Below are 25,470 nucleotides of genomic sequence, written 5' to 3' on the forward strand. Positions count from 1 at the left end.
CAGTGGGCAAACTTACAAAATCAGCAAGGGATCAAATACTTATTTCCTTCACTGTATGTATGTATGTATGTATGTATGTATGTATGTATGTGAGCATGTAAGTGTCTAGTGGTTATGCGTATGTGTGCGTGAATGCACGTTTGTGTTGTATGGCACTATTGTGTGAGCCTTGTATGATATTATCATTTGTATAGAAAATTGTAACTAAAAAAAGTGGCAGATTGATTTAAATGGTACCTCCGTTTATAACATGTATAGCGCTCCCATACGAAGTTTAACACCTTAATGATACAGCCTAGTTTGACATATTGTACTTTATGTTAGTGTTAAAATTTGTTCGATACGTTCTGTGTTTATTTGTGAAAAATAGCAAAATTTATAATTTTCCTGAATTTAAATGTATCTGCTTGTAAGGCAGATAGTTATACCACACAAAATAGTTACTAGATAATATTTCCCATATGTCTACTTTAGATTGGCATTATTATTATTATTATTTTTTTATTTCTCTAGGACGTTACAAGGCTTAGAACATAAGCAGCAATTTCTCATATTTTCACAAATTTCAAAAGCCTTTTTTTTATGGACCAGTTCAGCGCTGAAGTGGCTTTGAGGGGCCTATATATTAGAAACCCTTATAAAACACCCCATTTTAAAAACTGGACCCCTCAAAGTATTCACAACAGCATTTAGAAAGTTTCTTGACCATTTAGGCGCTTCACAGGAATTAAAGCAAAGTGAAGGTTAAATTTGCAAATGTAATTTTTTTTGCAGAAATTCAAAATTAATCTTTTTTCCTGTAACACGGAAGGTTTTACCAGAGAAATGCAACTCAACATTTATGTGGACTTAAAAACATGCCACCGCAGCTAAGGTGGACATAGTGGATTTTGGGGCCTCTTTTTTTATTAGAATATATTTAAGGCACCATGTCCAGTTTGAAGAGGTCTTGCGGTGCCAAAACATAAAAAACAACCAATTTTGGAAACTACACCCCTCAAGGAATTAATTTATAGGTGTTGTGATCATTTTGACCCAACAGATTTTTCACAGAACTTATTTGAATTGGGCTGTGAAATAAAAAAACAAATGGCATTTTATCCAATAATATTCTGTTTTCACTAAAAATGTCTTATTTTTACAAGGAATAAAATATCTCATTTTGTTTCGCAATTTCTCCTGAGTGCAGCAATACCCCATTTTTTGGTGATAAACTGCCGTTTTGGCCCATGGGGGGGGGGGGGGGGGGGTTATCAGGGAACTAGCGCTATGTGTTCTTTGGAGTCCAGATTTTGCTGGATTGGTTTTCGGGTGCCATGTCACATTTTCAGAGCACCTGAGGTATCAAAGCAATGGAAACTCACCAGAACTGACCCCATTTTAGAAACTACACCACTCAAGGAATTCATTTATGGGTGTTGTGATCATTTTGACCACGCAGTTTTTTCACAAAACTTATTTGAATTGGGCTGCGAAATAAAAATATATATATATTTTCCAATATGTAGTTTTTGCTCAAATTTTCTTATTTTCACATGAAATAAAAATTGTTGCGCAATTTCTCCTGACTGTGGCAATACCCCATTTGTGGGGATAAACTGCCATTGGGGCCCATGGGAGGGCTCAGAAGGGAAGGAGCGCTATGTGTTCTTTGGAGTCCAGATTTTGCCGGATTGGTTTTTGGGTGCCATGTCGCATTTACAGAGCCCCAGAGGTATCAGTACTTTCGAAACCCCCGAGAAGTGAAACAATTTTAAAATCTGCATCCCTTAAGGCATTCATCTAGAGGTGTAGTGAGCATTTTGACCCCACATGTATTGTGTGAAAGGTAATGCGCAGCAGATGGTGCAGAGTGAGATTTAAAATTTTATATATATATGTGCCATTTCAGTGGAAAGATGAGGGGGATAATTTGTGCAGAGTGCATCAGGGTAAATTAAAAATCAAGGGATGTATGATACATTTTAAAAAACTCTTTCATACAGAGCCCTGGTTTTTCGGGACACGTGTCACATTGATATATTGTGTCCGTCCTTATCCCCCTCTTTTAGCAGACTCTGCACCTCTTTTGGCTCTTTCCCTTCTTGCCAGTTTGGGGATCTTCTCCTGGAAAGTGTTGCCCTGGTACGATGCGAGTGGCCTCGCTTCCAGAAGTACTGGGTGCCCCCCATTCCTGGTCCCTAAAAATTAGGTTCTTGATAACCACCTCTTGAGATTCCAGGAAAGTTCCCATCTGGCCTGCACATCGACGTAGCACGTACGCATTGTACAATGCCATCTGTATGATGTGCACGGCCAGCTTCTCATACCACACCGCATGGCGCTGTAGCGCTTCAGGACTTGATCTGACAAGTCCACCCCTCCCATGTACCTATTGTATTCCAGGATGCAGTCTGGTTTGGGGGTCCATGTACTGGTACCTCGTACAAGTACATGGGTACTGGTGTGGCATCTCTCTTGTCTTGTACTTGACACACAATATGTTGCTGCTAGATTGTGCCCTGCTCTCACCCCTTCTGAGTGTTTACCCAAGCAGAGTCTTAGGGAGGCCTCTCAGATTTCTTCTAGCAGTGCCACATGCTGCAGGACTTCTGGAAGCCAGGCACTTGAAGAGTGGGACGCTGGTATAAAGATTATCCAGGTAGATGTGGTAACCCTGGTCCAGCAGTGGGTGCACCAAATGCCACACAATTTTTGCATTCATTTCCAGTAATAAGTGCGGGGGCATTCTGGGGGCGGAATACTGGTGTCCTTCCCTTCATGTATCCTAAATTTGTAAATATACCCTGATGCACTCTCGCACAGCTTATACATCTTCACGCCATACCTTGCCCTCTTACTCGGCAGGTACTGGCGGAATTGAAGCCTCCCTTTAAAATGCACCAGGGGCTCATCAATAGGAATACTCTTCTCAGGAGAGGGGGGGGGGGGGGGGGGGGGCTTGAGCAAACTGTGCACTGAAATGGTCTAATAGGGGTCTCAGTTTATACAAACGGTCAAAACTGGGGTCATCTTGGGGTGGGCACTGCTCATTATCAGCATAATGTAAGAAGCGAAGTATTGCCTCATAACGCATCCTGGACATGGCAATGCGGTACATCGGGGTGTGGTATAAGGTGACCATGCACCAGTAGGTCCTAATGGATGGCTTTTTCCGAAGCCCCATGTTCAAGTGCAGTCCTCAGAAGTTGCCCAACTCTGCTGTGTCTACAGGGGTTCACCTGTAGGATTGGGCATAAAATTATGTGGGGTTCTTGGTTATATACTGTTAAGCATAGAAATTTGTCTGCGACACCATAAACTCTATAAAGTCATCAGAGAAAAAGAACTTGAAAAAGTCCATCTCACTGAGCCCTGCCGTATACATTTTTATCCCCAGGCTGCCCGTGTACTAGTGGATTTCTGGCTCATAATTGTCTGGTGTGGGGGTCCAAATGGGGTCACTTCGCTCGGCCGTTTCAACTACGGTGGGGTCACTTATCTCAATAGCTTCAACTGTGGTGGTGGTCCTGGAGCATCTCCTAGGGAGTCCCTCCTCTTCATCACTAGATGAGGAGGTTGACAAATGAAAAAAAAGTCTCACCATCCGACGAGTCTGTGTCGGAGGCAAGAAATGCATAGGCCTCTTCGGCAGAAAATGACCTTTGGGACATGTTTATTATTTATGTGCTTAGACACGTGTATTGGGTATACAGAAAAAAAAAAAAAACTTTAGAAAACTTTAGAAAAACAAAATAAATATTTACTGCCCTAACTATAAGCAATAGGCTGTTACCTAAACTACCCCAAAATTTTTTTGGGTTTTTATAGAATGAATGGACTTCCCTACACTAAATCTAACTACTGCGAGGGTTCCTAAAACTAAACCTAACTAGATTTTATGTTAACTTCCCTGACGCTAAACCCAACTACGGCAACGATTCCCTGGCACTTAATTTAACCAGATTATTCCAAGCTTTCCTGACACTAAACCTAACTACGGTGACAGGTTGTAACGTCTATGGCCACAGCCCGTCGTTCTGACTTACCCGCCGACGGCTGCGGCCATGGACATGTGAGTTCCCTGCAGCGTCGTCCTCCTGTGAGGTGCCGGCACTCACTTCCTAGTATCGAGACTGTCTCCAGAGAGCGTGGGCGCCCGCGCGTGCACGGTCTTAAAGGGCCAGTGCGCGCATAATTGCAGGAAGTCTGAAATCAAGCCTAGAATGCCACTGAACTATAAAAAGGGCTCTGCCCTCTTGGTCTTTGCCTGAGCGTTCTTCGTTACCCAAAGTTGTCTTGCAAATGGTCTCCTAGTGTCTTCCACTTCCCAAGTGTATCCTGTATCCTGTATCCCGTGCTGTCCTGGTCAAGTGCCGTGCTGAAGCTGTTGCCGAGTTCTGCTACTCTACGCCTGACGTCTATCTGCTGCCTGGTCCCAGTCGAGCCTGCCTTGCTACTGTCTGAGTTGCCACAAGTAACCCATTCTGGACTATAGACTCTGTACTATACCTGTTTGGCCAGCTGCCATCCCGCTACGCGGTACGACCCAGTGGGTCCACATCCCGCATCGTGACAGTACGCTCAGGCCATGGACCCCGCTGATCAATTCAAGGGCATGTCACCCTCCCAAGCCATGCAGGCGGACCTGCAGGAACTCTGAGCAAGACAGGATCAACTTCTTGTGGCAGTGGACTCTATTGCACAGCAGCTAGGGACCTTCCTGCTACACCTCCTGGCAGCTCCGGTTCGGATCGTCGGTTCTCGCCACCATTACCTTCTCGGTTCCATGGAGACGCAAGTACCTGCAGAGGGTTTCTGAACCAATGCCATATCCATTTTACCCTGCACGCCCAAGCATTTCCGTCGGACGGAGCCAAGATCGCCTTCATCGTGTCTCTACTGTCCGGCAAGCCACTGGCATGGGCGAACCCAATCTGGGAACGTCAAGAACCCGAGACCCAAGACTTTCAGGGGTTCGTGCGGTTGTTCCGTACTGTTTTCGAGGAGCCAGGACGAGTCTCGTCGGCAGTCACTGCTATCTTTAACCTTCGCCAGGGGGACACCTCCGTGGGCGAATACACCATCCAGTTCCGGACCGTGGCAGGAGAGCTGTCCTGGAACAATGAGGCCTTGGTAGCGTCCTTCTGGCATGGCCTATCGCCCGAGATCAAGGACGAACTTGCTGCTCGAGATCTACCACCTGCCTTGGACGACCTGATTCTACTTGCCACTCGAGTGGACATAAGGCTCAAAGAAAGATCTCAAGAGGTTCGACAAGAGAGACGGCTTCCTAGACTGGTGCCCAACTTCCAGCAACCCCTCTTGCCATCTCCTACTGCTTTGCCTGAGGTTCAGATGAAGGTGGATCAGCTAAAATTGTCCGTTGAAGAGAAAAAGCGCAGGCGCACCTCTGGACTCTGTTTATATTGCGGCCTCGCTGGCCATGGTGTGCGTCTGTGTCCTCAGAAGCAAAAAAAAACCAACTCCTAGGTTTGATTGGAGAGACACCCCTGGGCGCTACTGCATTTAATTGAGAACTCTCCAAACTGTTCATTCCCGTGACCATCATTGCTGGCGAGAGGCCCCATCCGGTCTCTGCTTATCTGGACTCTGGCTCTGCAGCCAATTTCATCTGCCAAGACCTTGTGGATCTTCTTCAGTTGCCCACTGTCCTGCTGGAAAGGCCGTTGATCGTTGCCTCGGTAGATGGACTGCCTTTGCCTGACCGAGTTTTGTCTGTGACCAAGCCATTGAGACTTCAAGTGGGATCTCTTCACTCTGAGCTCATCTCCCTGTTTGTCCTGCCCAAGGCCGTCAACCCTGTGCTGCTGGGTTTGCCTTGGCTTCGTTTGCACGCCCCAGTCCTGGATTGGAACTCCGGAGAGGTTCTCCAGTGGGGTCCCAAGTATCTCGACCGCTGTCTGGGTCATATCCATCCATCACAGTCTATTCCGCATCAGTCATTGGCAGGGTTGCCTTCTTGTTACTCTATGTTCTCTGATGTCTTCAATAAGAAGGAAGCAGAGACCTTGCCGTCACATCGAGCATATGATTGCCCGATCGACTTGCTTCCTGATTCGTCCCCTCCTCGTGGTAAAGTGTACCCTCTCTCCTTGCCTGAGACCCAGTCCATGTCTGCCTACATTAAGAAAAATCTGGAGAGGGGCTTCATTCGTAAATCCTCATCCCTGGCCGGAGCTGGGTTTTTCTTTGTCAAGAAGAAAGATGTATCCATCCGCACCTGCATTGACTACCGAGGCCTCAACCAGATCACGGTGAAGAACAGGTACCCATTGCCTTTGATTTCGGAACTGTTTGATCACATACGGGGGGCAAAACATTTTTCTAAACTGGACCTGCGGGGGGCCTAAGATCTGATCCGGATTCATCAAGGTGACGAGTGGAAGACTGCATTTAATACATGTGATGGGCACTTTGAATACCTAGTTATGCTCTTCGGCCTGCAGTGTTTCAGGAATTTGTCAATGACATTTTTCGTGATCTGCTCTATGTCTGTGTTGTGGTGTATCTCGATGACATTTTGATTTTTTCCCCAGATCCAGTAACTCATCAGAAACATGTCCGCCAGGTGTTGCTTCGTCTAAGGGAGAATCATCTTTATGCCAAGCTGGAGAAGTATGTGTTTGAAAAAAAGTCTCTTCCCTTCCTGGGCTATATCATCTCCAATCAGGGTCTCAAGATGGACCCTGAGAAGGTAAAGGCTGTCCTGGAATGGCCACGTCCCCAACGCTTCCTTGGATTCGCCAACTTCTACCGGCTGTTCATTCCCAACTTCTCGTCTTTGACTGCTCCCATCTCTACCCTCACTAAGAAGGGTATGAATGCCAAGTTTGGACTCCGGAGGCAAAAGCCGCATTTGAATTCTTAAAAAAAACCTTCTCATCAGCCTCTATTCTTCACCACCCTGATGTGTCCCTACAGTTTTCTTTAGAGGTGGACGCTTCCTCTGTTGGCGCTGGTGCACTGTTGTTCCAGAAAAGTTCAAAAGGCAAGACTGTGGTATGTGGCTACTATTCCAAGCTGTTTTCTTCCGCAGAGCGCAACTACTCGATTGGGGATCGGGAGTTACTGGCCATCAAGCTGGCTCTGCAGGAGTGGAGACACCTACTCGAAGGCACAGTCCATCCTATCCTGGTCTTCACGGATCACAAGAACCTGACCTATCTACAGACAGCTCAGCGGTTAAATCCTCGTCAAGCCAGGTGGTCGTTGTTCTTTGCTCGGTGCCGGTTCGAACTCCACTACCGTCCTGCTGACAAGAAAGTGAGGGCTGATGCCTTGCGAAGGTAATTTGAAACAGAGGACACTGTGGAGTCCCCACAGAATATTATTGATCCTTCCTGCATCTTCTCTGTGAACCCTCTGCAAGTTAGAGACATTCCTCCGGGAAGGACTTTTGTACGTCTGGCAGACAGAGGAAGAATCCAAGCTGACAGGTCACATGGCTGCTCGTAAGACCCAAGATCTAATTGTCCGTCAGATCTGGTGGCCCACGCTGCCCAAAGACGTCATGGACTTTGTCTCCTCATATACGGTATGCGCATCAAATAAAGTTGCCCGCTCCAGACCGGGTGGTCTGCTCCAGCCGCTGCCTGTACCCGTTGCTCCCTGGCAGCGTGTCACAATGGACTTTGTCATGGATCTTCCTCTCTCTGCGGGTTGCAGTGTGATCTGGGTGGTGGTGAATCGATTTTCTAAAATGGCTCATTTTGTTCTCTTGACTGGTCTGCCTTCTGCTGCGAGATTGGCCGACCTCTTCATTCAACACATCTTCCGTATGCACGGCTTGCCTCTGCATATTGTCTCGGATCGAGGGGTCAAGTTCACCTCGAAATTTTGGAGAGCACTCTGCGGTCTCCTCGGTGTAAAGTTGGACTTCTCTTCAGCCTATCATCCCCAATCCAATGGGCAAGTCGGGAGGGTTAACCAGATTATGGAGAACTATCTGCGTCACTTTGTTTCCAGACGGCATGATGACGGGGTGCAGCTGAGTTCTCCTATAATAACCACACTAATGAGTCCACCACCTCCAGTCCGTTCTTCATCGTCTACGGCCAACATCCTCAAATACCTCTTCCTGTCTCTACTATGTCCCAGATACCTGCAGCTGACTTTACCTTCAGGGACTTTCTGCAGATATGGCAACAGACCCGATCTTCTATCCTGCTGTCGATGGACCTCATGAAGAGAAAGGCAGATACTAGAAGACGGGATCCTCCTCAGTTTCTTTCAAGTACTAAGGTCTGGTCTGAAATCAAGCCCAGAATGCCACTGGACTATAAATAGGGTTCTGCCCTCTTGTTCTTTGCCTGAGCGTTGTTCGTTACCCAAAGTTTGTCTTGCAAATGGTCTCCTATGGTCTTCCAGTTCCCAAGTGTATCCTGTATCCTTTGGAACCCTGCTGTCCTTGTCAAGTGCCGTGCTGAAGCTGTTGCCGAGTTCTGCTACTCCACGCCTGACGTCTACCTGCTGCCTGGTCCCAGCTGAGCCTGCCTTGCTACTGTCCGAGTTGCCACAGTTACCCTTTGTGGACTATAGACTCTGTACTATACCTGTTTTGCCAGCTGCCATCCCACTACGCGGTACTGCCCAGTGGGTCCAAATCCCGCATCTTTACACTAAACCTAACTAGATTATTCCGAGCTTCCCTGACACTAAGTCTAACTATGGTGACAGGTGCCTTACACTAAACCTAACTAGATTATTCCGAGCTTTTCTGACACTAAACCTAACTACGGTGACGGATTCCTGACGCTAAATTCCCTGACACTAAACCTAACAATGCTTTTTGACGGTTCCCTGACACTAACTAACCATAATACTAAACTAACTAACCGGCAATAATCTAAACAAACTTTTTTTTTTCTCTATTCTTTATAGTTTTATATATATATATATATATATATATATATATATATATATACATACATACATACAGTGAAGGAAATAAGTATTTGATCCCTTGCCGATTTTGTACGTTTGCCCTCTGTCAATGTCATGAACAGTCTAGAATTTTTAGGCTAGGTTAATTTTACCAGTGAGAGATAGATTATATAAAAAAAGAAACAGAAAATCACACAGTCAAAATTATATATATTTATTTGCATTGTGCACAGAGAAATAAGTATTTGATCCCCTACCAACCATTAAGAGTTCAGCCCAGGGGCGTAACTAGGAAAGACTGGGCCCCATAGCAAACTTTTGACTGGGGCCCCCCTCCCCCGGGTGTCACACAACCCCCCCCTTGTAGATAGTGCCTTTTTTACAAACCCCCCTTTTGATAACGCCATACAGCCCCCCTGTAGATAACGCCATAAAGCCCCCTTTGTAGATATCTACAGAGGGGGCTGTATGGCGTTATCTACGGGGGGCTGTATGGCGTTATCTACGGGGGGACTGTATGGCGTTAACTACTAGGGAGGACTGTATGGCGTTATCTACGGGGGAGGACTGTATGGCGTTATCTACGGGGGAGGACTGTATGGCGTTCCCTACAGGGGGGGACTATATGGCGTTCCCTACAGGGGGGGCTTTATGGCACTATCTACAGGGGGGGGGCTGTATGGCGCTATCTACAGGGGGGCTGTATGGCGTTATCTACAGTGGGGACTGTATGGCGCTATCTACAGAGGGGACTGTATGGCGTTATCTACGAGGGGGGGCTGTATGGCGTTATCTATGAGGGGGGGCTGTCTGGCGTTCCCTACAGAGGGGGCTGTCTGGCGTTATCTACAGGGGGGACTGTATGGCGTTACCTACAGGGAGTCTGTATGGCGTTCCCTACAGGGGGGTCTGTAGGGAACGCCATACAGCCCCCCCTGTAGGGAACGCCATACAGCCCCCCCTGTAGGGAACGCCATACAGCCCCCCTGTAGGGAACGCAATACAGCCCCCCCCTGTAGGGTACGCCATACAGCCCCCCTATAGGGAACGCCATACAGCCCCCCCTGTAGGGAGCGCCATACAGCCCCCCCCTGTAGGGAACGCCATACAGCGTCCCCCCCTCCCAAAAAAATGCGACCTACAGTGTGTCCCACAAAAGACATGTATCCCCTATCCACCGGATAGGGGATACATGTGTGATCGCTAGCAGCGATAAGGAGAACGGGGGACCGAAAGTCCCCCTGAAGTTCTCCATAACTAACCTCTGACTTCCGGCGTCTGCGCAGCTCACTAAAAATGAAAGGAGCGCTGGTCACACATGCGCACAAGCGCGACCGGCGCTCCATTCATTTCTACGGAGCTGCCGACACAGACCCCGGAAGTCCGAGGTTTGTGATGGAGAACTTCAGGGGACTTTCAGTCCCCCGTTCTCCCTATCGCTGCCAGCGATCACACATGTATCCCCTGTCCTGTGGATAGGGGATACATGTCTTTTATTTAATGGCAGAGCGGGGAGATACCTCCCTCCTCTGCCGTACTGTTCAGTGGCGTCCCGCTGTAGCAGCCATAGCGGCTGCTAGCAGAGCCTCCGGCCATGGTGGGGGCCCGTGCCGTCGGGCGACACGGGCCCCCTCATGCCGCGGGCCCCGTAGCAGCCACTACTGCTGCTACGGCGGTAGTTACGCCACTGGTTCAGCCTCTTCCAGACCAGTTACATGCTCCAAATCAACTTGGTGCCTGCATTAAAGACAGCTGTCTTAAATGGTCACCTCTAGAGATGAGCGAACCGGGACAACCGAACGCGGTTTCGGTCCGAACATCAGGAAAAGTTCGGTTCGCAGCGAATCCGAACTTCACCGGGTTCAGCCGAACCCATTTTGACCGAACCCGGTCAAAAATATTATACAAATCGGCAGCCACTTGTCTCTATCAATCACTGATTGAGAAAAGAGGCTGCTGATTAAAAATAAAATAAAAAGCATTTCATACGTACCCGGTCGTTGTCTTGGTGACGAGTCCCTCTTCTTCTTCCAGTCCGACCTTCTTTTCTGACGCGGCAGCCTGTGATTGGCTGCAGAGGCCTCTGCAGCCTGTGATTGGCTGCAGAGGCCTCTGCAGCCTGTGATTGGCTGCAGCGGTCACATGGGCTGTAACGTCATCCAGGAATGTCGGGCCGGATGTCGAGAAGGACGTGTCACCAAGGCAACGGCCAGGAGACCGGACTGGAGGAAGCAGAAAGTTCTCGGTAAGTATGAACGTCAGCAGCACAGAGTATTTCAGGAGAGGAGCGTGCAGATTCAGTGCTGCTGTGAACTCTGCTCTTACCATTACGTAGCTCAGTCTGTTACCTCTCCTCCACTCCTGTCCTCAATAACACCTTCACATGATTGGCAAGTCACCACCCCGCACAAGATCCGCACGCTCATCTCCTGAAATACTGTGCTGCTGTGAACTCTGCTCTTACCATTACGTGGTGACTTGCCAATCATGTGAAGGTGTTATTGAGGACAGGAGTGGAGGAGAGGTAACAGACTGAGAGCTACGTAATGGTAAGAGCAGAGTTCACAGCAGCACTGAATCTGCACGCTCATCTCCTGAAATACTCTGTGCTGCCTTAAACTCTGTGGACAGGTCAGGATCCTGTTTCTTTTAAATGCTGCACTGTAGCGCAGCCTTATATAGTGGATCGAGCGGGTTCCCCAGCAGCATTTAAAAGAAACAGGATCCTGACCTGTCCACAGAGTTTAAGGCAGCGCAGCACAGAGTATTTCAGGAGAGGAGCGTGTGATTGGCTGCAGAGGCCGGTGCAGCCTGTGATTGGCTGCAGAGGCCGGTGCAGCCTGTGATTGGCTGCAGAGGCCGCTGCAGCCTATGATTGGCTGCAGAGGCGGTCACGTGGGATGAAGCGTCATCCCTGGAGGCCGGCCTTCTGACGTGCGTGACCGCCACTACAGCCTGTGATTGGCTGCAGCGGCGACATGGATGAAATGTCATCGCTGGAGGCCGGACAGGAGGAATGTAAGTATGAACGTATTTTTTATTTTTTTTTATTACATTAAAATTGTATTTTCCGTGCGCCGAGCATGGTACTGTCAAGGTTGCTGAAAGAGTTAGTGCAGTCCATTAACTCTTTCAGTACCATGCTCGTGAAATTCGGCGAACTAGCCGAACCGAACTTTTCATAAGTTCTCTCATCTCTAGTCACCTCTATAAAAGACTCCTGTCCACAGACTCAATTAATCAGTCAGACTCTAACCTCTACAACATGGGCAAGACCAAAGAGCTTTCTAAGGATGTCAGGGACAAGATCATAGACTTGCACAAGGCTGGAATGGGCTACAAAACCATAAGTAAGACGCTGGGTGAAAAGGAGACAACTGTTGGTGCAATAGTAAGAAAATGGAAGACATACAAAATGACTGTCAATCGACATCGATCTGGTGCTCCATGCAAAATCTCACCTCGTGGGGTATCCTTGATCCTGAGGAAGGTGAGCGCTCAGCCGAAAACTACACGGGGGGAACTTGTTAATGATCTCAAGGCAGCTGGGACCACAGTCAACAAGAAAACCATTGGTAACACATTACGCCGTAATGGATTAAAATCCTGCAGTGCCCGCAATGTCCCCCCGCTCAAGAAGGCACATGTACAGGCCCGTCTGAAGTTTGCAAATGAACATCTGGATGATTCTGAGAGTGATTGGGAGAAGGTGCTGTGGTCAGATGAGACTAAAATTGAGCTCTTTGGCATTAACTCAACTCGCCGTGTTTGGAGGAAGAGAAATGCTGCCTATGACCCAAAGAACACCGTCCCCACTGTCAAGCATGGAGGTGGAAACATTATGTTTTGGGGGTGTTTCTCTGCTAAGGGCACAGGACTACTTCACCGCATCAATGGGAGAATGGATGGAGCCATGTACCGTCAAATCCTGAGTGACAACCTCCTTCCCTCCACCAGGACATTAAAAATGGCTCGTGGCTGGGTCTTCCAGCACGACAATGACCCGAAACATACAGCCAAGGCAACAAAGGAGTGGCTCAAAAAGAAGCACATTAAGGTCATGGAGTGGCCTAGCCAGTCTCCAGACCTTAATCCCATCGAAAACTTATGGAGGGAGCTGAAGATCCGAGTTGCCAAGCAACAGCCTCGAAATCTTAATGATTTACAGATGATCTGCAAAGAGGAGTGGGACAAAATTCCATCTAACATGTGTGCAAACCTCATCATCAACTACAAAAAACGTCTGACTGCTGTGCTTGACAACAAGGGTTTTGCCACCAAGTATTAAGTCTTGTTTTCCAAAGGGATCAAATACTTATTTCTCTGTGCACAATGCAAATAAATATATATAATTTTGACTATGTGATTTTCTGTTTTTTTTTAAATATAATCTATCTCTCACTGGTAAAATTAACCTAGCCTAAATATTCTAGACTGCTCATGTCTTTGACAGTGGGCAAACTTACAAAATCAGCAGGGGATCAAATACTTATTTCCTTCACTATATATATATATATATACAGGGTGGGCCATTTATATGGATACACCTAAATAAAATGGGAATGGTTGGTGATATTAACTTCCTGTTTGTGGCACATTAGTATATGGGAGGGGGGAAACTTTTCAAGCTGGGTGTTGACCATGGCGGCCATTTTGAAGTCGGCCATTTTGTATCCAACTTTAGTTTTTTCAATGGGAAGAAGGTCATCTGACACATCAAACGTATCGAGAATTTCACAAGAAAAACAATGGTGTGCTTGGTTTTAACGTTACTTTATTATTTCATGAGTTATTTACAAGTTTCTGACCACTTATAAAATGTGTTCAAAGTGCTGGCCATTGTGTTGGATTGTCAATGCAACCCTCTTCTCCCGCTCTTCACACACTGATAGCAACACCGCAGAAGAAATGCCTCCCGATCTGACCCCCTTAGACTTTTATCTTTGGGGTCATCTGAAGGCAATTGTCCATGCTGTGAAGATACGAGATGTGCAGCAACTGAAACTACGGATACTGGAAGCCTGTGCTAGCATTTCTTCTGCGGTGTTGCTATCAGTGTGTGAAGAGTGGGAGAAGAGGGTTGCATTGACAATCCAACACAATGGGCAGCACTTTGAACACATTTTATAAGTGGTCAGAAACTTGTAAATAATTCATGAAAGAATAAAGTAACATTAAAACCAAGCACACCATTGTTTTTCTTGTGAAATTCTCGATAAGTTTGATGTGTCACATGACCCTCTTCCCATTGAAAAAACTAAAGTTGGATACAAAATGGCCGACTTCAAAATGGCCGCCATGGTCAACACCCAGCTTGAAAAGTTTCCTCCCTCCCATATACTAATGTGCCACAAACAGGAAGTTAATATCACCAACCATTCCCATTTTATTTAGGTGTATCCATATAAATGGCCCACCCTGTATATATATATATATATATATATATATATATATATATATATATATATAGCAAAATCCAATACACAGGACAGCACTCCAAGTTCAGTGAAAAAATCGGATCTCTTTAACCCCTTAACGCCGAAGGACGGATATATCCGTCCTCAGCAGCTGCTAGTTCGCGCAGGAGGACGGATATATCCGTCCTGTGATCGCGCGGGTACTGACAGTTTACCCATGCGATCAGCGGCAGGAGCACGGCTGTTATACACAGCCTGGCTCCTGCTGCAACTGCCGGAATCGAAGCACGCGCCGATTCCGGCAGTTTAACCCATTAAATGCCGCTGTCAATAGTGACAGCGGCATTTAATGTGTTTGACAGAGGGGGGAACTCCCTCTGTCTCCCGATCGGCGCCCCCGCAAACAAATCGCGGGTCGCCGTCGGGTTTCCATGACAGCCGGGGGTCTAACAAAGACCCCCAGGTCTGTCTTCAGCATCTGCCTGTTAGGCGATGCCAGAGGCATGACCTAATAGGTTGCCTGTCAGTTTTACACTGACAGGCAATAATGCTTTGGTATACGAAGTATACCAAAGCATTATATATGCGATCGGCATATGGCATAGTGAAGTCCCCTGGTGGGACTAAAAAAAAAAAAGTAAAACCGTTAAATAAAGTTTGTGAAAAAAAAAATAAAAAAAATTACAGTCAAAGTCAAATAAAACTACTTTTTTGCCCCAAAAAGTGGTTTTATTTAATAAAACGGTCAAAACAAAATCACACATACACATATATGGTATCCCCGCGATCGTAACAACTTGACCAATAAAATGAACACATTAATTAAACCGCCGGATGAACGGCGTCCAAAGAAAACGCAAAAAACAACGGCAAAATTCTCTCTTTTCTCCCATTCCCCCCATAAAAAATAAAATAAAAGTTCATCTATAAGTCCTATGTACCCCAAAATAGTACTAATGAAAACTACACATTGTCCCGCAAAAATCAAGCCCACGTACGGCCACATCGACGGAAAAATAAAAAAATTACGCCTCTTGGAACGCGGCGATGCAAAAACAAGTAATTTTTTTCTAAAAGGGTTTTTATTGTGCAAACATAGAAAAAACATATAAAACCTTTACACATTTGGTATCCCTGTAATCGTGCCGACCCATAGAATAAAGTGAACATGTTATTTACGCTGCATAGTAAACGGCGTAAATTTATAACGTGAAAATTAATGCTGGAATAGCTGCTTATTTTCAATTCTCTCCTAAAATAAAGTTAATAAAAGTTAATCAATATGTTATAAGCATCTAAAAATGGTACAATTACAAAATACAACTCGTCCCGGAAAAAACAAGCCCTTATACGGCTATGTCGACGGAATAAAAAAAGAGTTACGACTCTTGGAATGCGACCGTGAAAAAACAAAAAATAATCCTTGGTCATTAACGTGCAAAATGGCCCGGTCATTAAGGGGTTAATCACCACATGCTGCAACGTTTCAGCCCTACTCAATGGGGCCTTTCTCAAGCAATGCTTTGAGTATTGGATTTCGCTGTTTATTTGGGACACTGGTCGTGTGTCTGAACAGGCACTTGGGCACCCTATACTGGAAGAACGGTGCTGCTTGTGCTTTGCTCTTTTCTATATATATAAATATATATATATATATATATATATACTACCGTTCAAAAGTTTGGGGTCAGCCAGACAATGTTGTGTTTTCCATGAAAACTCACACTTATATTTATCAAATGAGTTGCAAAATGACTAGAAAATATAGTCAAGACATTGACAAGGTTAGAAATAATGATTTTTATTTGAAATAATAATTTTCTCCTTCAAACTTTGTTTTAGGCCTCATTTACACGAACGTAATATACGCGCGTGCGACGCGCGTGCTTTGCACGCATGTCGTACGCACCTATATTAGTCAATGGGGCAGTTTAGACGATGCGTGAATTGCGCTCAGCGCGTGTGCGCAGAAAAAAACTCACGACATGTTCTATAATCGTGTGTTTTTCGCGCACTCACGCACCCATTGAAGTCAATGGGTGCGTGAAAACCACGCATGCCGCACGGAAGCACTTCCGTGCGAACTGCGTGATTCGCGCAAGAGCTGTCAAACTCCTGAATGTAAACAGAAAAGCACCACGTGCTTTTCTGTTTACAAACATCCAAACGGAGTGTCAAATTCGAGATGAGCGCACCGAACTTCACCGGGTTCGGCCAAACTCGTTTTGACCGAAACCGGTAAAAAATGTTCGGGTACGCGACGTCAGGAGACAGTCACTGTCCACGGTGCTGAAAGCGTTAAACTGGTTCAGCACCATGGACAGTGACTTCCGCTCCGAAAATCCATGAACCTGTAAAAAAAAAAAGACGTTCTGACTTACCGATAACTCCGGTCCGACCTCCCGGGATGACAGTTCAGTCCAAGTGACAGCTGCAGCCAATCACATGCCAAGCACAGGCTGCAGCCAATCACAGGCTGCAGCGGTCTCATGGACTGCGGCGTCATCCTGGGAGGTGGGGCCGGATGACAAGAGAGGGACGCGTCACCAAGGCAACGGCCGGGAGCCCGGACTGGGAGAAGCAGGAAGTTCTTGGTAAGTATGAAAGTCTTTTTTTATTCACAGGTTGGTGTATATTGTGTTCGGCATTCACTGTCGAGGGTGCTGAAAGAGTTACTGCCGATCAGTTAGCTCTTTCAGCACCTTGGACAGTGACGGGCGTCGACTAGCCTCATCTCTATGATGGCGGCTGCGTGAAAATCACGCAGCTGCGCATCATACACGGATGACACACGGAGCTGCCAAGTGCCTTTTGCGCGCGCAAAACGCAGCGTTTTTTGCGCGCGCAAAACGCACACGCTCGTGTAAATGAGGCCTTAGTCAAAGAATGCTCCATTTGCAGCAATTACAGCATTGCAGACCTTTGGCATTCTAGCTTTTAATTTGCTGAGGTAATCGGGAGAAATTTCACCCCATGCATCCAGAAGCCCCTCCCACAAGTTGGATTGGCTTGATGGGCACTTCTTGCATACCATATGGTCAAGCTGCTCCCACAACAGCTCTATGGGGTTGAGATCTGGTGACTGCGCTGGCCACTCCATTACAGATAGAATACCAGCTGCCTGCTTCTTCCCTAAATAGTTCTTGCATAATTTGGAGGTGTGCTTTGGGTCAGTGTTCTGTTGTAGGATGAAATTGGCTCCAATCAAGCGCTGTCCACGGGGTATGGCATGGCGTTGCAAAATGGAGTGATAGCCTTCCTTATTCAAAATCCCTTTTACCTTGTACAAATCTCCCACTTTACCAGCACCAAAGCAACCCCAGACATCCCATTACCTCCACCATGCTTGACAGATGGCGTCAGGCACTCTTCCAGCATCTTTTCAGTTGTTCTGCGTCTCACAAATGTTCTTCTGTGTGATCCAAACACCTCAAACTTCGATTCGTCTGTCCATAACACTTTTTTCCAATCTTCCTCTGTCCAATGTCTGTGTGCTTTTGCCCATTATTAATCTTTGCCCTGAAGGCCAGCATCCCGGAGTCGCCTCTTCACTGTAGACGTTGACACTGGCGTTTTGCAGGTACTATTTAATGAAGCTGCCAGTTCAGGACCTGTGAGGCGTCTATTTCTCAAACTAGAGACTCTAATGTACTTGTCTTGTTGCTCAGTTGTGCAGCGGGGCCTCCCACTTCTCTTTCTACTCTGGTTAGAGCCTGTGTGTGCTGTCCTCTGAAGGGAGTAGTACACACCGTTGTAGGAAATCTTCAGTTTCTTGGCAATTTCTCGCATGGAATAGCCTTCATTTCTAAGAATAAGAATAGACTGTCGAGTTTCACATGAAAGCTCCCTTTTTCTAGCCATTTGGAGAGGTTAATCGAACCCACAAATGTAATGCTCCAGATTCTCAACTAGCTCAAAGGAAGGTCAGTTTTATAGCTCCTCTAAACGGCAAAACTGTTTACAGCGGTGCTAACATAATCACACAAGGGTTTTCAAGTGTTTTCTAATCATCCATTAGCCTTCTAACACAGTTAGCAAACACAATGTACCATTAGAACACTGGAGTGATGGTTGCTGGAAATGGGCCTCTATACACCTATGTAGATATTGCATTAAAAACCAGACGTTTGCAGCTAGAATAGTCATTTAGCACATTAACAATGTATAGAGTGCATTTCTGATTAATTTAATGTTCTCTTCATTGAAAAAAACTGTGCTTTTCTTTCAAAAATAAGGAAATTTCTAAGTGACCCTAAACTTTTGAACGGTAGTGTATATATATATATATATATATATATATATATATATAAAAGCACCCAGAGACCAAAAAATGTGGCCCTGAAGACTGCAAAGTGGTCAGTGATAGGAGATCACTGACCAAAAACGTGGGAGTGACAAGGGGGACACAAGGAGGACAGGAGTGGGAAGTGGATGGAGGACGGATGAAGCAAAAAAATTGCTCTTAGCACAGCACTTGTAACTTTTTTTTTAACACACGCTCCTAACACCCACTCCGAACGACTCACTAACACCAACAGAGAAGCCCCGTGCAGCCGGATCTGATGTCAGCGGCAGGATCTATTGTCAGCGATCACTGCTGTTGGTCAGTAGTCACTGACTGACCAATAGCGGCGATCGTCGACGTGGGACCACCGCAATTGGTCTCTGGGTATTGAGCTGTGATAGCCTGCTGTGGGAAATAGCAGTTATCACAGCTCATATACTCGCCAGTGAAAAATGGCGCTTTATTAATCCCCAACGTACTATTACTGAGCTGAGTACGAACGATGCGCTCAGCCTGATGTCATAGTACTGCGGAGAGCGGCAAAAGGTTAAATGTGCCACCCGAAAACTATAGGAAGGTTGCAGGAGAACCGTCCAGCGTTGTACCGTTGTCTAGAATACAGGACTGCCCATTATCCATGTTGAGTCTCTCGTAGACACGTTTTAACTGGTGGTCAACGAAACATTCAGCATCTAATTTCTGGGGTCAGAAGAAAAGTCACTGGGTAAAATCTAATAGTTTTATTCACGGATGGTCGGTAGCACATTTTCACCTTTTGAGCCCTGGTGTCCCAAATGGTCCTTGTTATCATTAGTTGTGATAAGGGAGAACAGTGGGCAAGTGGGGTGTGGGAGTTTGCAATACCTGGTCATACATTGCAGGGGAAGGTTTTAAGTCCAGTGGGGTAGGGGTTGTGTTTCTTGGTGATCTAGTTGCGGAATTGTTTATAATCCTTGGTGGTCTAGTTGGTTAAGAAGATTTGTAATTCCTTAGGCCTCATGCACACGAGCGTATTTTTGTCCTCCCGTAAATACTAGCGTAAATACGGGTCCTTGGTCACACGTATTCGACCCGTATTGCACCAGTATTTACGGACCCGTGCCCGTAAATACGGGTCCGGTGTCACCAGTATTCCACCCGTATTTACGGGCACGTTTTCGCTGCAAAATTGCACTGCAGTAATTGGCAGCCCCTTCTCTCTATCAGTGCAGGATAGAGAGAAGGGACAGCCCTTTCCGCAGAAAAAGTAAAAGAAATTCATACTTACCCGGCCGTTGTCTTGGTGACACGTCCCTCTCTTGACATCCAGTCCGACCTCCCTGGATGACGCGGCAGTCCATGTGACCGCTGCAGCCTGTGATTGGCCTGTGATTGGCTGCAGCAGTCACATGGGCTGAAACGTCATCCCAGGAGGCCGGACTGGAGGAAGAAGCAGGGAGTTCTGGGTAAGTATGAACGTCTTTTTTTTTTTACAGGTTGATCTATATTGTGATCGGAAGTCACTATCCAGGGTGCTGAAAGAGTTACTGCCGATCATTTAACTCTTTCAGCGCCCTGGACAGTGACTATTTACTGACGTCGCCTAGCAACGCTCCCGTAATTACGGGTGCACACACGTAGTCACCCGTAATTACGGGAGCCCCATAGACTTCTATGGGCCTGCCCGTGCCGTACTTACGGCCTGGACATGTTCTATATTTTTCAACGGCACGAGCACCTTCCCGTAAGCATACGGGGAGGTACACGTGGCCAATAGAAGTCCATGGGCCCGTAAAAATGTGCCGTAATTACGGGCATTTTTACGTTTGTGTGCATGGGGCCTTATGGTTCCGTTGTGTTAGAACAGATTCTAATCCGAAAATCTTTCTTTAAAGTTAAAGAGACACTAATCTTGATACTACTTCATTTGGCACACAGAAAATAACATGCAATATAATTTCTGTTTTAATGACTCTTCCCCTTCTCTCCGTCCCATTCCACATATATAAATCCACAACAGAGCTCACCTTTCTGGGGTCAGCGCTCTGTTTCCCTCATAATGACCTCTGAATTCTTTTCTCCATCCTGGTAGACGCTTACAGTTGTCATTAGTGCGAGAAAATTGCATATGGATTCACAGCTCCAATTGTTTTCAATGAGATAAACATAGAAAAACATTATGAAAGCCATTTTTTGAAAGCATTTAATAGTTACACCGTCTATTGGAAATATGAACCGATCCCTGATCTCAGTTATATGCAGATAATTTTTTTTACTTAAATGTAAAATATTTATTTTATAACTCCATGATATAACATGTATTCAATAGATTAACCCCGTGGGATATTTTTTAATAGGGAAATGTACCTTTGATATCATCTGAATAACATTATATTTGTGCCACATGCAGAAATACTTATAAGATCAAATGTGACTATTAAAGGAGAATTTCCACTTGCTTTTGATAACTTGTAATATTTGCCCCTATGTGTGAATAAATTCTTATTAATCAGGGTATTTTTCCTGTAAATCTCCCATGTGATGCAGCCTGCAGTCGTATGTCCTCTGTGTGATGCAGTGAGCTTAATGTACTGTGCTTGGTGCAGTGTTATGCTGAGTTAGTACTTACATGGGCCGATCAATATCACAGATGACCTATGCGGAAACCTCTCTCAGTATAACCTAATACATTAATGGTGTGATAAGTTGATTATATAATATAAAATAAAGAAATTGTTTTATATTTGTTATGCTTTTTCCGTTTATAACCTGTGTGGATGCTCATGGATTCATTGTAACGGAGTTGTACCCCTTTAAAATAAAAAATAAAGCTAGCTTCTCTCATCCCCAGTGATCAACTGTTATCGTTGGGGGAAGCAGCGGGCAGCTACTTATTTTCTCTGCAGCAGCCGCATTACATACCGGCTATGTAGCATTATATTCCGGCCATTCAAATGAATGACCGTCCATGTCATACAAGTGCTCTCTGTTCGGGAACCCCTCTATGACGTCCATACCAGTGGCGTAACTACCGCTGCAGCAGCCATAGCGGCTGCTACAGGGCCCGCGGCATGAGTGGACCCGTGCTGTCAGTCAGTACGGGCCACCCCTGGCCCGGAGGCTCCGCTAGCAGCCGCATGGCTGCTACAGCGTTAGCGACACCACATTCAATAGTGTCTGCGTCCTTCGGATGCAGATACTATTGGACACTATGACAGAGCAGGGTGGTATCTCCCTGCTCTGCCATAGGCTACCGTATACAGTGGCGTAGCTCTAGGGGTCGTAACAGTCGAAATTGCGACTGGGCCCCTAAACCTGGGGGCCCACAGGGACCCCATAGTCACACAGCACTCACCACGCTGGTCCCGTTTCCTGAATGCTGGAGCAAGGAGCTGACAGCTCCGTGCTCCAGCATTCACTCTACCGTGAGCGGCTCGGCGCACGCAGGCGCAATGTAGTGACATCATCGCCTGTCTGCGCCGAGTCACTCACAGCACAGACTGGAGGAAAGGATCCTCCACCTGTCGTGGGAACGGGGATAGGCAAGTTATTATGTTATTATTTTTCTATTAGGCACTATGGGGCATTATACTGGGTAGGGAAGGTGGGCTGATATGGTGGCAGCTATAGGAGCACTTTACTATATGGGGGCATTATACTGTATGGGGCATTATACTGTGGGGACAGCTATGGGGGGCAATATACTGTGGGGACAGCTATGGGCGGCATTATACTATGGGGACAGCTATGGGGGCATTATACTGTGGGGACAGCTATGGAGGGCATTATACTGTGGGGACAGCTATGGATGGCATTATACTGTGGGGACAGCTGTGGGGGCATTATACTATGGGGACAACTATGGGGGGCATTATACTGTGGGGACAGCTATGGGGGCATTATACGGTATGGGGCATTATATTGTGGGGTCAGCTATGGATGGCATTATACTGTGGGGACAGCTATTGGGGCATTATATTATGGTAACAGCTATGGGTGACATTATACTGTATGGGGGCATTATACTGTGGGGGCAGCTATGCGGGGCATTATATTGTGGAGGCAACTATGGGGGCATTATACTGTGTGGGGTCAGCTATGGGAGGCATTATAGTGGGGGCAGCTATGGGCGGCATTATACTTTGGGGAGAGCCATGGGGGCATTATACTGTGTGGGCAGCTATGGGATGCATCATACTGTGTGGGGGCAGCTATGGGGCATTATGCTGTATGGGGGAATTGGTTGGGGCATTTTACTGCATGGGGCATCTGTGTGAGCATTATACTGTATGGGGCATCTGTGTGGGCATTTTACTGTATGGGGGCATTATACTGTAAGGTGGCAGCTATGGGAGCATTATACTGTGTGGGCTGAACCGGGTGTGTATGAGCGGGGATTGGGTGGGATTAGAGGCGTGGCTTAAAAGGAAAAAAAATTTACGCTGCGCGCCACATCGATTGTCCCTCTTTGTGATACTCGAAAGTATATCACAGTCTACAGGGAGGGCTGTATAGCACTGTATGGGGAGGCTGTATAGCAATGTCTACAGGGGGGCTGTATAGCACTGTCTACGGGGGGGGGCTGTATAGCACTGTCTACAGGGGGGGCTGTATAGCACTGTCTACAGGGGGGGTTGTATAGCGCTGTCTACAGGGGGGGCTGTATAGTGCTGTCTACAGGGGGGGGCTGTATAGCAGTCTACTGGGGGGGCTGTATGGCACTGTCTAAAGGAGGCGGCTGTATGGCACTATTTACAGGGGGGCACTATCTACAAGCCCAGGCTCTGTGTGGCACCCAGGGGAGGGGGGCCCAGTCAAAAGTTTGCTATGGGGCCCAATGTTTCCTAGTTACGCCCCTGGTCCAGATACCTAATAAGGCATATAGACAGGGGTTGTCTTGATGGGACAACCCCTTTAGAGGAGTAATCCAGGACTTTAAAAAATCGGTAGCAGAGCAGAGGAAGGTAGAAAGTAATAATCTTTCATATACTCACCACCTTTAAAGTGCACCCCGCTCCAATGCTAAAGGCCCTGTTCTCCGCCAAACCGGTCTCGGAAGCTCCTGCAGCGGTCATGTGTTGGTCATCGGTCACGTGCCGCTGCAGCCAAACGCTGGCCTCAGTGGTGATGTTGCCAAGAATGGCATTTGACTGCTGAGGCCAGCGATTGGCTGCAACAGCACGTGACTGTTGAGTCTAACACAACCGCTGCAGGAGCTTCTGGGACTCGAGTGGTGGAGAACGGGGCCTCAGCGCTGGAGCGGAGGGCACTTCAGGGTGTGAGTATATGATAGATTATTATTTTATACCATCCCCTGCCCTGCTGCCAATTTTTAAAAGTCCCTGATAACCCCTTTTACTCTGCTCCAGTAAATGGACACATCGTTTATTTATTTTACTTACTTTGCTGAGTGTACATTATGTTTATTACTTCTTGTATCCCTCCAAAACTGGTTTTAGTCGACTGTATTGACAAATTTAGACTGTTGCTGTCAGCAGCTTCCGGCAGTTGTCATTATTCATGACATGAAAGTCCGTGTCAGATGTCTACCGTAGGCACATAACTGTCAAATACGCTGAATATTTTCGGTCACTGGTGTAGTTGTTGAAATATTTAAGAACTCTGCAAAAACAATCGACAGATCGGCCACAATTTTTATATTTATTTGTTCCACCTATTTACAAACCTAAGCTGAGATGAATGGTGTTGTTATTATCCATAATTACAAGCCAACCAGATCGACTATGAATGAGTGGTGCATCTCTTTGTTTTCCAAATTTCTGAATTTATGGCCAGCTTTAGTGTATTTTTTTTAAGGCGTAATACTAAATGAAAATACATTTAAGTAGATAATGTCTTAAAATTCTTTAAAACAGTATGGTTAGTACTCAGAAATCAATACAGCATCCAGGGTCTCTGTGCAAGGCTAATAGGTCTGTCATTTCTGTTGGTCATGCAGCTATAGTGGATAGAGGACCATAACACAGTTCAGAGAAGACAGTTTAAAGGCTATGTACACTTTTGAAATAATTTTTTTTCTCTCTAATAAAAATGTCTATCGGTGTGTTTGGTGCAACTTTCAATATACTTTATATTAAAGATTATTTTTACTTTTTGAGATACAGCTGCTTTGTATTCTGTATACAGAGCGGCTGTATCATGCTCTAAGACCTAAAAACAGGTCCGCGGGACTGATGGGTTCATCGAAAGCGTGTCCTCCGTGTCCTGACACGCAGGATCCACCTATAATCTATCACATCTAAGTTATGAACTTAGATGTGATTGATAACAGCTCGATCCTGCGTGTCAGACACACAGGACCCGCTGACACTGAACACGTCAGTCCCAGGTACCTGACAAATACAGGATTCAGCGCAAGATACAGCTGCTCTGTATACAGGATACAAAGCAGCTGTATCTCAAAGAGTAAAAATTATTTTTAATAAAAAGTACTTTGAAAGTTGCACCAAATACACTGATACACATTTTTATTTATTTAAAAAAAAAGAAAAATGATTTCAAAGGTGTACATAGCCATTACGGTTTGAATTATTAGTTTGGTGTTCTGTGACCAAATTAATTGGTCTGATTAAAGGTGTACCTACTGTAGTACATGTGAATTTATATAACTTTGCCCTATATCTTATAAGGTAAAAGCACTATCTTTCCCTCCTTCCATCAGCTAGTAGACAGGGAGAAAGAGTTGCAGCAGATTCTCTCTTGTAATAGACTGAGTCAGGGGTATTAGGCAAAAAGGGCATTGGCCCGCAAGAGAATGGCAAAGACAGAAATAGCAGGTGACCAGGAGGAAATTTGGAAAACATCAACTTTACTCACATGGAGGTTCAATTATTGGCGGTTTCAAGTAGGGTGTAATTACAATTAACTTGAACACTTGGTCTT

General features: G+C 46.1%; 1 protein-coding gene across 1 annotated transcript in view; it reads left to right on the top strand.

Annotated features, from left to right (window-relative positions):
- SCN4B (sodium voltage-gated channel beta subunit 4) overlaps nucleotides 1-25,470 on the top strand; it is a 77,096-nt gene that overhangs the window by 15,647 nt on the left and 35,979 nt on the right. The window lies entirely within an intron of this gene.

Source organism: Rhinoderma darwinii, chromosome 10 (assembly GCF_050947455.1).
Source record: "Rhinoderma darwinii isolate aRhiDar2 chromosome 10, aRhiDar2.hap1, whole genome shotgun sequence".
Lineage (NCBI taxonomy): Eukaryota > Metazoa > Chordata > Amphibia > Anura > Rhinodermatidae > Rhinoderma > Rhinoderma darwinii.